Here is a 13,342-nt window from a genome sequence, read left to right as displayed (position 1 = left end):
CAGTGAGGCTCATGACAGTCTTCAGTCTTTATGACCAGCAAAGTTCTTAGCTTTAATATTAATAGTGATTGCAGTCTTAATACAGACTTTTTCCTACTCGTCTCCAGGTGACGCTTCTTCCAGCTCTGCGATGTGATGTATTTCTCCACGTTTGCCAGCAAGTCAAAAACAGCTGTACACTCTTCGTTGGTCAGCAGCAGCCAGGCGGGGAATATGATCTGGTGTTTCAGGATCCCTCTGTCCCGTAGCTTTTTCCTCACACCGTCGCACTGTCTTTGCTGTTTGTACTCCTTCGTTGATAGATCCGGGATGAATCTTATTTTGTTGTCTTTATATGTCACCTCTTTCTTAGCTCTAGCAGCTCTCAGAATATTTTCTGTGTCCTTATAATTCAGCCATTTCTACCGTCCTCTATCACTAATCAACAGTGATATCAAAATTATCTCAAAGGCACTTGCTTCTAGACTGGAGAAAATAATCGCATCAATAATTCATAATGATCAAACGGGCTTCATTAATGGCAGACACTCAAGTAATAATGTCAGAAGAGTTCTTAATCTGATAAAAAAAGCCTTTGACAAGGTCAACTGGTCCTTCTTATTTGCCACGCTGAGTGGATTTGGCTTTGGAGAGTCATTTATCCAGTGGGTATCAGCCTTATATAATTCCCCTAAGGCCACAGTCACCACCAACGGGATCACATCTAAAAGCTTCATTTTGCAGAGAGGAACCAGACAAGGGTGCCCACTCTCACCTCTACTGTTTGCAATATTCATCGAACCATTGGCTATGGCAGTCCGTCAGAACAGCAAGATCATAGGTATCCATTCCGCCAATTCAGAGCATAAAATTCTATATCTATATGCCAACGACATTTTACTTTATCTAACAATTTTTTCTAAACTTTCGAACTACTCCATCAACTGGTCCAAATCGACAATACTGCCAATAACGGAGAACTCTTGGAATCCTGCAGACCAAAAATTTTCTCTCCCTGTGGGCAACATAAGATATCTTGGCATAAATATTTCATCCAAACTATCAGACGTGGTCCACCTGAACTTTAGCCCGCTGCTAGATAAGATCTGTGGTGACCTGAAGCACTGGAATAATCTTCCCATCTCCCTCCTGGGACGAATAGCCACAGTTAAAATGAAAATTCTACCCCAAATTAACTATTTTTTTTCCATGATTCCATTCACACCCACATCGAAATGGTTCCTGTCATTAGATTCTGCAATTATAAAATTCTACTCAAAGAACAAAACAGCAAAAATTAGCCTAAGCACCCTTCAGAAAAACAAATTGGAAGGGGGATTGGATGCTCCTAACTTTAAACATTACTATTTAGCTAACCAGCTACAATACCTATTGAAATGGTTATATCCTAACAAAGACTACAACTCCTGGCTCGAACTAGAACAGGTGGACTGCAACAATATAAAACTCTCTGACCTCCCGTTTATCACCACTACACTCAGACGTCATAACTGTTTTAAGAACCCAATGATTGCTTCCACCTTATCAGCCTGGTGGAAAACACTAGAAATCACAAACTCTCCAATAGAACCTTGCTTGCTCTCTCCAATTTGGCACAACCCAGATTTTGAAATTAACAAAAGACCTCTCCATTTTAGCACATGGGAGATGAAGGGAGTAACTCATCTCCATCACCTTTTCCAAGACAATATACTTATGACATACACAAACTTATTTCAAACTTTTGAAATAAGAAATGGCAATTTTCTACAATATTTACAATTGATAAAAACAATCAAGAGGAGAATTCCAGCGCCCCAGGACACTTTGCAGCCACCAGAATTTGCCAAACATATTACAAAGCTTTCTCCGAGTAATAAGAAGAACCTTTCTAAGATTTATAAATTACTGTCAAAGACCAGTTCTATACATTTACCAATTTTAAAATGGGAAAAAGAGCTGGGTGTATCATCAGACCCTGACTTCTGGACTCAGATATGCAAAAATACATTTAAGATGACAAGACACACTAATATACAACTTATCCAATTTAAAGTACTCCACAGAACACACATCACCCAACAAAAGATGAATAGAATGGGCTTTAGTCAATCTGACACATGCACTCAGTGTACTCAGAACACTGCAGACACCTACTTTCATGCACTCTGGTTATGTTCACCCGTCCAGCACTTCTGGTCAACAGTCACTCAAAAACTCCTCCATTTTGGACTGCAGGATCCCATTATCTCCCAACCTGTGCTTAATTGGTGACCTGATGACAATTGACCTCCCAAACAGCCACTGCAACTCTCTTCTTGTAGCTCTCGCCATCACCAAGAAAACAATCCTAGTCAATTGGAAAGATAAACAGACCCTCAACATCAACCATTGGCTGAATCTCCTTGTAGAACATATTTCGCTGGAGAAAATTTCTGCTGGCCACAGAAACCAATTAACATACTTCACAGAAAAATGGTCACCATTTATTCACTCACTAAACGTGTCTGTATAGTGCCACTCAGCCTGTGAGCATATGCCACCTGTACATATAAATATTACAACTCAAGAAAGACTGTTGCGTAACATGTAACATGTTTCTGTTAATGATGTAACCCCTAATCCCTCTATCTCTCTCACCACAATATACCACAGCGGTTCATCAGAACTCAAGGTCTTAAGCATGTGTTAGGTGCACCTTCTCCCCCTTGAATCTGGGCCTGCTCCCTGGCTCTGTGGGGGATCGCGGGGCCGGGCGGTTTCCCCTGGGGGCGGGTGCGTCTGGACTGCTTGCCTTGTGTGCCTGGGGGGGGCGGGGTCTCCTCGTGCTCCCTGTGCCTGGGGCGGCATGGCCGGTCCCCCCTGGGGGGCTGTTTCTGCCCCTGGTGGTGCAGGGTGGGTGGGCTCCTCCCTCCCCCCCCCCCCCCCCCCTCCCACCCCCTTCGCTCCGCTCCCGTCCTTCACCCTCCCTCCTCCCTCCCCCTTCACCCCGTCCCTCCCTGCTCCTCTCTCCCAGCCTCAGGCAGGCCCGGGATCCTCCCCCGGGTTGGGGGGCCTGGTGTGGGGGCTGGGTGCTGCCCACAGGGGGTGTTCTGGTCCTGCGCAGTGTGGGCCTGCCCGTTGGTGTGTGGCCGGCGGTGGGGGGTGGGTCGGATGGGCTGGGGGTCCGGCTTTGGGTCTGTGGCGGTCTGGGGGGGTACTGGCGGGGTTGCGGGTTGGCCTGTGCTCCTGCGCGTCGGGGTTCAGGGGGGCTGGGTGGGGCCCGTCGTCCGTGCACCCTGGTGGCGCGCCTCGTCCTTCTGCTGGGGGTCAATTTGCTGCGGGCAGTGTGGCCCAGGTCGGGACCATTGCGGGGGCCTGACGCTGCAGTTGCTTGGGGGGCGGGGTTGGGTGGGAGCCCGCTGGGTTTCCTTGGGGCCCGCCTGGCCTGCTGTCCATAGGCGCTGGGGGCCTCGCGGTGCTGGGGTCTGGTTGGCGCCACCTTCTAGCCCCTCTCATCCATCCCTCCAGCCTTTGGGCCGGGCCTACACTGGCCTGGCCTCCTAAACCACATTTAGTTCACTCACCACACATTCCACAGTTTTAATGCACCACATACACTCACTCTTCGAGGTGCAGACCACTGATGGATTGGGGGGCTTCATGATGGGGCAGGCTATGGGACAGTGGTGTCCGGTAGCCCTCCATGCTGCCCCCCGGCCCATCCTTATCTGTTCTCCAATTTTAAAGCACGCGTCGGGCGGTGGGTGGGCGGGCCCTCCTGCCCCGCCTGTCTGGGGTGTGTCTCTGGCTCTCTGGGGGTGCCGGCCATAGCCGCCCTGGGTCCTTGGGCCTGCGTGGTGTCCTGCAGCCTCTGCGGCTCCCTGGTCTTGGGGTCTGGGCGCTCCTGCGGTCTTGGGGTGCCATACCACCCCCCTTCCCCCGCAGGGCTGGCCCTGGACCCTGGTGATGGTTTTCATAAACACATTGGGAGGGTTCAAATACACGCATGCATGTTCGATACTTCAGCTCCGTGACGCATCGCAAAGAACCGATGGGATCACTCCAAAGGGGCCCACTTGCTTCTCAAACCTACCACACCGCGCTGGCAACTCTTCTCTGCAATCGGGCTTTCTCCTCCACCAAGACTCTCACATTTTTGGTGTTCAGTATAGACTTCTCTTTTGTTTTTGTTTTTCAGTACAGTATAGTAGACATGTATATGTTTATTTTTGATAATCTGCATGAAGCACAACCACCTCAAGGCCACAATACATCAGCTACACTGCCTGTTTCTCCCCTGTTTTTTTTGTTTGTTTGTTTATTTATTTGTTTGTTTTTCCTCCTTCTTCTCCACATGCACTGTCGCTATATAACTCAGGACTTAAGCACCTGCTCCCTCCCCCTTGCTTGTTTCCTTACTTTCCCCTTGACACACTTTGGTATCACGGCCCTCTCTGGCTCTTTTTTTTTTTTTTTTTTTCTACTTGTCTGCATTGGTCTTCATAGCTTAGCGCCACTAAAGGGTATAAGCTTCTTGTGAAGACTGATGCACTGTTAATCTTGCAGTCAAGTATTTTATATCCATAATGCGTGGTTGTGACCGTCACCCACCCTCCCTGGAGACTAGCCTAACAGCCTTTATTGGAAAAACTTCCTAATATGAGTCAGAGAGGGCCGTGATACACCAAAGTGTGTCCAACCCTCAGCCCAGGAGGGCCGGGCCCCACAAGCCACGCCATGCGTATCTACAGTGTGTGTAAACCCACCACCCCTCCTCTTACTATGATTCTCCGATCCCTGACGGAGAAACATTAACCCTACACCGTGAATGTGAATGTGAGTGCCCATAAGTGTGATGTGGTGCATTAAAATTGAGGGACATAGGAGACAGGTGGGGGCAAGGCTGATGGCTACAGCACACTGCTGTCCTGCAGCCCGTGCAGCCATAGGCACCTGGAACCTGTTCCCATCTGTCCCACAAGATGTACAGTACAGGCCAAAAGTTTGGACACACCTTCTCATTCAATGCGTTTTCTTTATTTTCATGACTATTTACATTGTAGATTCTCACTGAAGGCATCAAAACTATGAATGAACACATGTGGAGTTATGTACTTAACAAAAAAAGGTGAAATAACTGAAAACATATTTTATATTCTAGTTTCTTCAAAATAGCCACCCTTTGCTCTGATTACTGCTTTGCACACTCTTGGCATTCTCTCCATGAGCTTCAAGAGGTAGTCACCTGAAATGGTTTTCCAACAGTCTTGAAGGAGTTCCCAGAGGTGTTTAGCACTTGTTGGCCCCTTTGCCTTCACTCTGCGGTCCAGCTCACCCCAAACCATCTGGATTGGGTTCAGGTCCGGTGACTGTGGAGGCCAGGTCATCTGCCGCAGCACTCCATCACTCTCCTTCTTGGTCAAATAGCCCTTACACAGCCTGGAGGTGTGTTTGGGGTCATTGTCCTGTTGAAAAATAAATGATCGTCCAACTAAACGCAAACCGGATGGGATGGCATGTCGCTGCAGGATGCTGTGGTAACCATGCTGGTTCAGTGTGCCTTCAATTTTGAATAAATCCCCAACAGTGTCACCAGCAAAACACCCCCACACCATCACACCTCCTCCTCCATGCTTCACAGTGGGAACCAGGCATGTGGAATCCATCCGTTCACCTTTTCTGCGTCTCACAAAGACACGGCGGTTGGAACCAAAGATCTCAAATTTGGACTCATCAGACCAAAGCACAGATTTCCACTGGTCTAATGTCCATTCCTTGTGTTTCTTGGCCCAAACAAATCTCTTCTGCTTGTTGCCTCTCCTTAGCAGTGGTTTCCTAGCAGCTATTTGACCATGAAGGCCTGATTTGCGCCGTCTCCTCTTAACAGTTGTTCTAGAGATGGGTCTGCTGCTAGAACTCTGTGTGGCATTCATCTGGTCTCTGATCTGAGCTGCTGTTAACTTGCGATTTCTGAGGCTGGTGACTCGGATGAACTTATCCTCAGAAGCAGAGGTGACTCTTGGTCTTCCTTTCCTGGGTCGGTCCTCATGTGTGCCAGTTTCGTTGTAGCGCTTGATGGTTTTTGCGACTCCACTTGGGGACACATTTAAAGTTTTTGCAATTTTCCGGACTGACTGACCTTCATTTCTTAAAGTAATGATGGCCACTCGTTTTTCTTTAGTTAGCTGATTGGTTCTTGCCATAATATGAATTTTAACAGTTGTCCAATAGGGCTGTCGGCTGTGTATTAACCTGACTTCTGCACAACACAACTGATGATCCCAACCCCATTGATAAAGCAAGAAATTCCACTAATTAACCCTGATAAGGCACACCTGTGAAGTGGAAACCATTTCAGGTGACTACCTCTTGAAGCTCATGGAGAGAATGCCAAGAGTGTGCAAAGCAGTAATCAGAGCAAAGGGTGGCTATTTTGAAGAAACTAGAATATAAAACATGTTTTCAGTTATTTCACCTTTTTTTGTTAAGTACATAACTCCACATGTGTTCATTCATAGTTTTGATGCCTTCAGTGAGAATCTACAATGTAAATAGTCATGAAAATAAAGAAAACGCATTGAATGAGAAGGTGTGTCCAAACTTTTGGCCTGTACTGTAGGTGTATGTGGTGCTTTAAAATTGGAGAACAGATAAGGATGGGCCGGGGGGCAGCATGGAGGGCTACCGGACACCACTGTCCCATAGCCTGCCCCATCATGAAGCCCCCCAATCCATCAGTGGTCTGCACCTCGAAGAGTTAGTGTATGTGGTGCATTAAAACTGTGGAATGTGTGGTGAGTGAACTAAATGTGGTTTAGGAGGCCAGGCCAGTGTAGGCCCGGCCGGAGGGCTGGAGGGATGGATGGGAGGGGCTAGAAGGTGGCGCCAACCAGACCCCGGCGCTGCGAGGCCCCCAGCGCCCATGGACAGCGTTCCAGGCGGGCCCCAAGGAAACCCAGCGGGCCCCCACCCGACCCCGCCCCCCAAGCAACTGCAGCGTCAGGCCCCCGCAATGGTCCCGACCTGGGCCACACTGCCCGCAGCAAATCGACCCCCAGCAGAAGGACAAGGCGCGCCACCAGGGTGCACGGACGACGGGCCCCACCCAGCCCCCCTGAACCCCGACGCGCAGGAGCACAGGCCAACCCGCAACCCCGCCAGTACCCCCCCAGACCGCCACAGACCCAAAGTCGGACCCCCAGCCCATCCGACCCACCCCCCACCGCCGGCCACACACCAACGGGCAGGCCCACACTGCGCAGGACCAGAACACCCCCTGTGGGCAGCACCCAGCCCCCACACCAGGCCCCCCAACCCGGGGGAGGATCCCGGGCCTGCCTGAGGCTGGGAGAGAGGAGCAGGGAGGGACGGGGTGAAGGGGGAGGGAGGAGGGAGGGTGAAGGACGGGAGCGGAGCGAAGGGGGTGGGAGGGGGGGGGGAGGGAGGAGCCCACCCACCCTGCACCACCAGGGGCCAAAACAGCCCCCCAGGGGGGACCGGTCACGCCGCCCCAGGCCCGGGGAGCACGAGGAGACCCCGCCCCCCCCAGGCACACAGGACGAGCAGTCCAGACGCACCCGCCCCCAGAGGAAACCACCCGGCCCCCCGATCCCCCACAGAGCCAGGGAGCAGGCCCAGATTCAAGGGGGAGAAGGTGCACCTAACACATGCTTAAGACCTTGAGTTCTGATGAACCGCTGTGGTATATTGTGGTGAGAGAGATAGAGGGATTAGGGGTTACATCATTAACAGAAACACGTTACACATTACACAACAGTCTTTCTTGAGTTGTAATATTTATATGTACAGGTGGCATATGCTCACAGGCTGAGTGGCACTATACAGACACGTTTAGTGAGTGAATAAATGGTGACCATTTTTCTGTGAAGTATGTTAATTGGTTTCTGTGGCCAGCAGAAATTTTCTCCAGCGAAATATGTTCTACAAGGAGATTCAGCCAATGGTTGATGTTGAGGGTCTGTTTATCTTTCCAATTGACTAGGATTGTTTTCTTGGTGATGGCGAGAGCTACAAGAAGAGAGTTGCAGTGGCTGTTTGGGAGGTCAATTGTCATCAGGTCACCAATTAAGCACAGGTTGGGAGCTAATGGGATCCTGCAGTCCAAAATGGAGGAGAGTTTTTGAGTGACTGTTGACCAGAAGTGCTGGACGGGTGAACATAACCAGAGTGCATGAAAGTAGGTGTCTGCAGTGTTCTGAGTACACTGAGTGCATGTGTCAGATTGACTAAAGCCCATTCTATTCATCTTTTGTTGGGTGATGTGTGTTCTGTGAAGTACTTTAAATTGGATAAGTTGTATATTAGTGTGTCTTGTCATCTTAAATGTATTTTTGCATATCTGAGTCCAGAAGTCAGGGTCCGGTGATACACCCAGCTCTTTTTCCCATTTTGAAATTGGTAAATGTATAGAACTGGTCTTTGACAGTAATTTATAAATCTTAGAAAGGTTCTTCTTATTACTCGGAGAAAGCTTTGTAATATGTTTGGCAAATTCTGGTGGCTGCAAAGTGTCCTGGGGCGCTGGAATTCTCCTCTTGATTGTTTTTATCAATTGTAAATATTGTAGAAAATTGCCATTTCTTATTTCAAAAGTTTGAAATAAGTTTGTGTACAGTACAGGCCAAAAGTTTGGACACACCTTCTCATTCAATGCGTTTTCTTTATTTTCATGACTATTTACATTGTAGATTCTCACTGAAGGCATCAAAACTATGAATGAACACGTGTGGAGTTATGTACTTAACAAAAAAAGGTGAAATAACTGAAAACATGTTTTATATTCTAGTTTCTTCAAAATAGCCACCCTTTGCTCTGATTACTGCTTTGCACACTCTTGGCATTCTCTCCATGAGCTTCAAGAGGTAGTCACCTGAAATGGTTTCCACTTCACAGGTGTGCCTTATCAGGGTTAATTAGTGGAATTTCTTGCTTTATCAATGGGGTTGGGACCATCAGTTGTGTTGTGCAGAAGTCAGGTTAATACACAGCCGACAGCCCTATTGGACAACTGTTAAAATTCATATTATGGCAAGAACCAATCAGCTAACTAAAGAAAAACAAGTGGCCATCATTACTTTAAGAAATGAAGGTCAGTCAGTCCGGAAAATTGCAAAAACTTTAAATGTGTCCCCAAGTGGAGTCGCAAAAACCATCAAGCGCTACAACGAAACTGGCACACATGAGGACCGACCCAGGAAAGGAAGACCAAGAGTCACCTCTGCTTCTGAGGATAAGTTCATCCGAGTCACCAGCCTCAGAAATGACAAGTTAACAGCAGCTCAGATCAGAGACCAGATGAATGCCACACAGAGTTCTAGCAGCAGACCCATCTCTAGAACAACTGTTAAGAGCAGACTGCGCCAATCAGGCCTTCATGGTCAAATAGCTGCTAGGAAACCACTGCTAAGGAGAGGCAACAAGCAGAAGAGATTTGTTTGGGCCAAGAAACACAAGGAATGGACATTAGACCAGTGGAAATCTGTGCTTTGGTCTGATGAGTCCAAATTTGAGATTTTTGGTTCCAACCGCCGTGTCTTTGTGAGACGCAGAAAAGGTGAACGGATGGATTCCACATGCCTGGTTCCCACTGTGAAGCATGGAGGAGGAGGTGTGATGGTGTGGGGGTGTTTTGCTGGTGACACTGTTGGGGATTTATTCAAAATTGAAGGCACACTGAACCAGCATGGCTACCACAGCATCCTGCAGCGACATGCCATCCCATCCGATTTGCGTTTAGTTGGACGATCATTTATTTTTCAACAGGACAATGACCCCAAACACACCTCCAGGCTGTGTAAGGGCTATTTGACCAAGAACGAGAGTGATGGAGTGCTGCGGCAGATGACCTGGCCTCCACAGTCACCGGACCTGAACCCAATCCAGATGGTTTGGGGTGAGCTGGACCGCAGAGTGAAGGCAAAGGGGCCAACAAGTGCTAAACACCTCTGGGAACTCCTTCAAGACTGTTGGAAAACCATTTCAGGTGACTACCTCTTGAAGCTCATCGAGAGAATGCCAAGAGTGTGCAAAGCAGTAATCAGAGCAAAGGGTGGCTATTTTGAAGAAACTAGAATATAAAACATGTTTTCAGTTATTTCACCTTTTTTTGTTAAGTACATAACTCCACATGTGTTCATTCTTAGTTTTGATGCCTTCAGTGAGAATCTACAATGTAAATAGTCATGAAAATAAAGAAAACGCATTGAATGAGAAGGTGTGTCCAAACTTTTGGCCTGTACTGTATGTCATAAGTATATTGTCTTGGAAAAGGTGATGGAGATGAGTTACTTCCTTCATCTCCTATGTGCTAAAATGGAGAGGTCTTTTGTTAATTTCAAAATCTGGGTTGTGCCAAATTGGAGAGAGCAAGCAAGGTTCTATTGGAGAGTTTGTGATTTCTAGTGTTTTCCACCAGGCTGATAAGGTGGAAGCAATCATTGGGTTCTTAAAACAGTTATGACGTCTGAGTGTAGTGGTGATAAACGGGAGGTCAGAGAGTTTTATATTGTTGCAATCCGCCTGTTCTAGTTCGAGCCAGGAGTTGTAGTCGTCGTTAGGATATAACCATTTCAATAGGTATTGTAGCTGGTTAGCTAAATAGTAATGTTTAAAGTTAGGAGCGTCCAATCCCCCTTCCAATTTGTTTTTCTGAAGGGTGCTTAGGCTAATTTTTGCTGTTTTGTTCTTTGAGTAGAATTTTATAATTGCAGAATCTAATGACAGGAACCATTTCGATGTGGGTGTGAATGGAATCATGGAAAAAAAATAGTTAATTTGGGGTAGAATTTTCATTTTAACTGTGGCTATTCGTCCCAGGAGGGAGATGGGAAGATTATTCCAGCGCTTCAGGTCACCACAGATCTCATCTAGCAGTGGGCTAAAGTTCAGGTGGACCAGGTCTGATAGTTTGGGTGAAATATTTATGCCAAGATATCTTATGTTGCCCACAGGGAGAGAAAATTTTTGGTCTGCAGGATTCCAAGAGTTCTCCGTTAATGACATTATTGTCAATTTGGACCAGTTGATGGAGTAGTCCGAAAGTTTAGAAAAATTTGTTATGAGATTAAATACTTCATGTAAAGACGATTTCGGTTCTCGTAGATAAAGTAAAATGTCGTCGGCATATAGATTAATTTTATGCTCTGAATTGGCGGAATGGATACCTATGATCTTGCTGTTCTGACGGACTGCCATAGCCAATGGTTCGATGAATATTGCAAACAGTAGAGGTGAGAGTGGGCACCCTTGTCTGGTTCCTCTCTGCAAAATGAAGCTTTTAGATGTGATCCCGTTGGTGGTGACTGTGGCCTTAGGGGAATTGTATAAGGCTGATACCCACTGGATAAATGACTCTCCAAAGCCAAATCCACTCAGGGTGGCAAATAGGAAGGACCAGTTGACCTTGTTGAAGGCTTTTTCTGCATCAAGTGACAAAATAATTGCTTTTGTATTAACGCGTTGTACTTTACTTATCAGATTAAGAACTCTTCTGACATTATTACTTGAGTGTCTGCCATTAATGAAGCCCGTTTGATCATTATGAATTATTGATGCGATTATTTTCTCCAGTCTAGAAGCAAGTGCCTTTGAGATAATTTTGATATCACTGTTGATTAGTGATAGAGGACGGTAGCTAGAAGGAAGTGTGGGGTCTTTTTCTGGCTTTAGTAATAATTTGATTGCTGCTGTATTCATGTGAGGTCTTATACCTCCGTTCTTTTTGATCTCTGTCACTGTCCTGATGAAAAGTGGTGCTAATATTGTCCAGAAATGTTTTATAAATTCGGCAGGAAAGCCGTCTGGACCTGGAGCCTTACCTGTTGGCATTTTGTCTAATGCGCTCTGCAGGTCATTAATAGTCAGGGGGGCGTCTAACATATTTTTGTGTTCCGTGGATAACTGAGGTAAATTTAGGTTATCGAGAAAAGCCTGAATATCTTCTGGGTTTGGATTATTTACTGTTGAATATAAGTTATGGTAGAAAGAATAGAAAATCTGATTGATCTCCTGAGGAGATTGTGTGTAATTTCCGGACAGCCCCTGGATTGTTGGTATCAGAGATTTTTCTTTATTGCGTTGGAGCTGATTAGCCAAAAATTTTCCTGATTTGTTACTGTGTTCAAAATTATTATATCTTAGTTGCTGTATGATAAATTCAGTTTTCTTTGATAGAATATTGTCCAGTTGCGATTTTGTACACTGTAATTGGGTCCATACTTGATCACTTGGATTGTTTGCATATTCCTGTGTTAGTTGTTTAATTTTTTCCTCAATGTTTTTTTCTGCTTGCAATTCCTTTTTCTTCTTGTAGGAGGAGTATGATATAATTTTTCCTCTGATTACTGCCTTCCCAGTTTCCCATATTAAAGATGGAGATAAAGTTGGAGAGTCATTGTCTTCAAGAAAGTTTGCCCACTCCCGTCTCACCATTTTGTCAAAGTCTGGGTCTTTAAGTAAAGAGATATTAAAGCGCCATGTTGGGGGCCGTTTATGGATGGTTTCTATTTGCAGATTGAGTGATATTGGTGCTGATAATGATCAGGTGTATTTTTGTGGTAATTTTTTGTGAGATGGAGTTATTTAAGAGAAAAAAGTCAATTCTTGAAAATGAGCGATGCACAGGAGAGAAGAAAGTATATTCCCTCTTCGATGGGTATTTGAGTCTCCAGCCATTGCCAAGCCCAAAATCATCCATATATTCCTGTATTACCTTAGCCGATTGTGATTGCTTTGTGTGTACTGAGTTACTAGATCGGTCTAATGAAGCATTTAGGACTGTGTTAAAGTCTCCTCCAATTATAGTTGTTGAGCTGTCTGATAGGTTAGATAGTAAAGAGAAGATTGTGTGAAAGAAGGCTGGATCATCATTATTAGGGGCATACAGATTAACGATTGTATATAATTTGTTAAAGATTGTTGCCTGAATAATGATGTAGCGGCCTTCTGGGTCTGTTACCATGCTGTTTAAAGTAAATGGTAGTCTCTTGTGGACCATGATAGAGCCACCTCTTTGTCTGTTGTTATAGCAGGATGAAAAAATTTGATTAAAATTTGGATCTTTAAGAGATTTTTCTTCTGACTTTAGCAAGTGGGTTTCTTGTAGGAGAAAAATATCTGTTTTCAATTTTGTGACAAAGTCCATCACTTTAATTTTTTTCGCCTGTGAGCGGATGCCATGTACATTCCAGGAAACCAAGTTTAGGTGTGACATTGACAAAGTGGGGGTTTTATCATACTGTGTGTGGGTATGGAGAATGATCTGTGTGTGTTTCTATGTGAGTTTCTATCTGCGTGGATTTTGCATGAGTATATGTAATTGTTAAGTGTATGTATTACAGTCAACCGATGTGTCATGGTGAAG

Source organism: Epinephelus lanceolatus, chromosome 23, assembly GCF_041903045.1.
Source record: "Epinephelus lanceolatus isolate andai-2023 chromosome 23, ASM4190304v1, whole genome shotgun sequence".
In the NCBI taxonomy this organism is placed as follows: Eukaryota; Metazoa; Chordata; class Actinopteri; order Perciformes; family Serranidae; genus Epinephelus; species Epinephelus lanceolatus.
The sequence above is the reverse complement of the archived record's forward strand: the minus strand, read 5'-3'. Positions refer to the sequence as shown.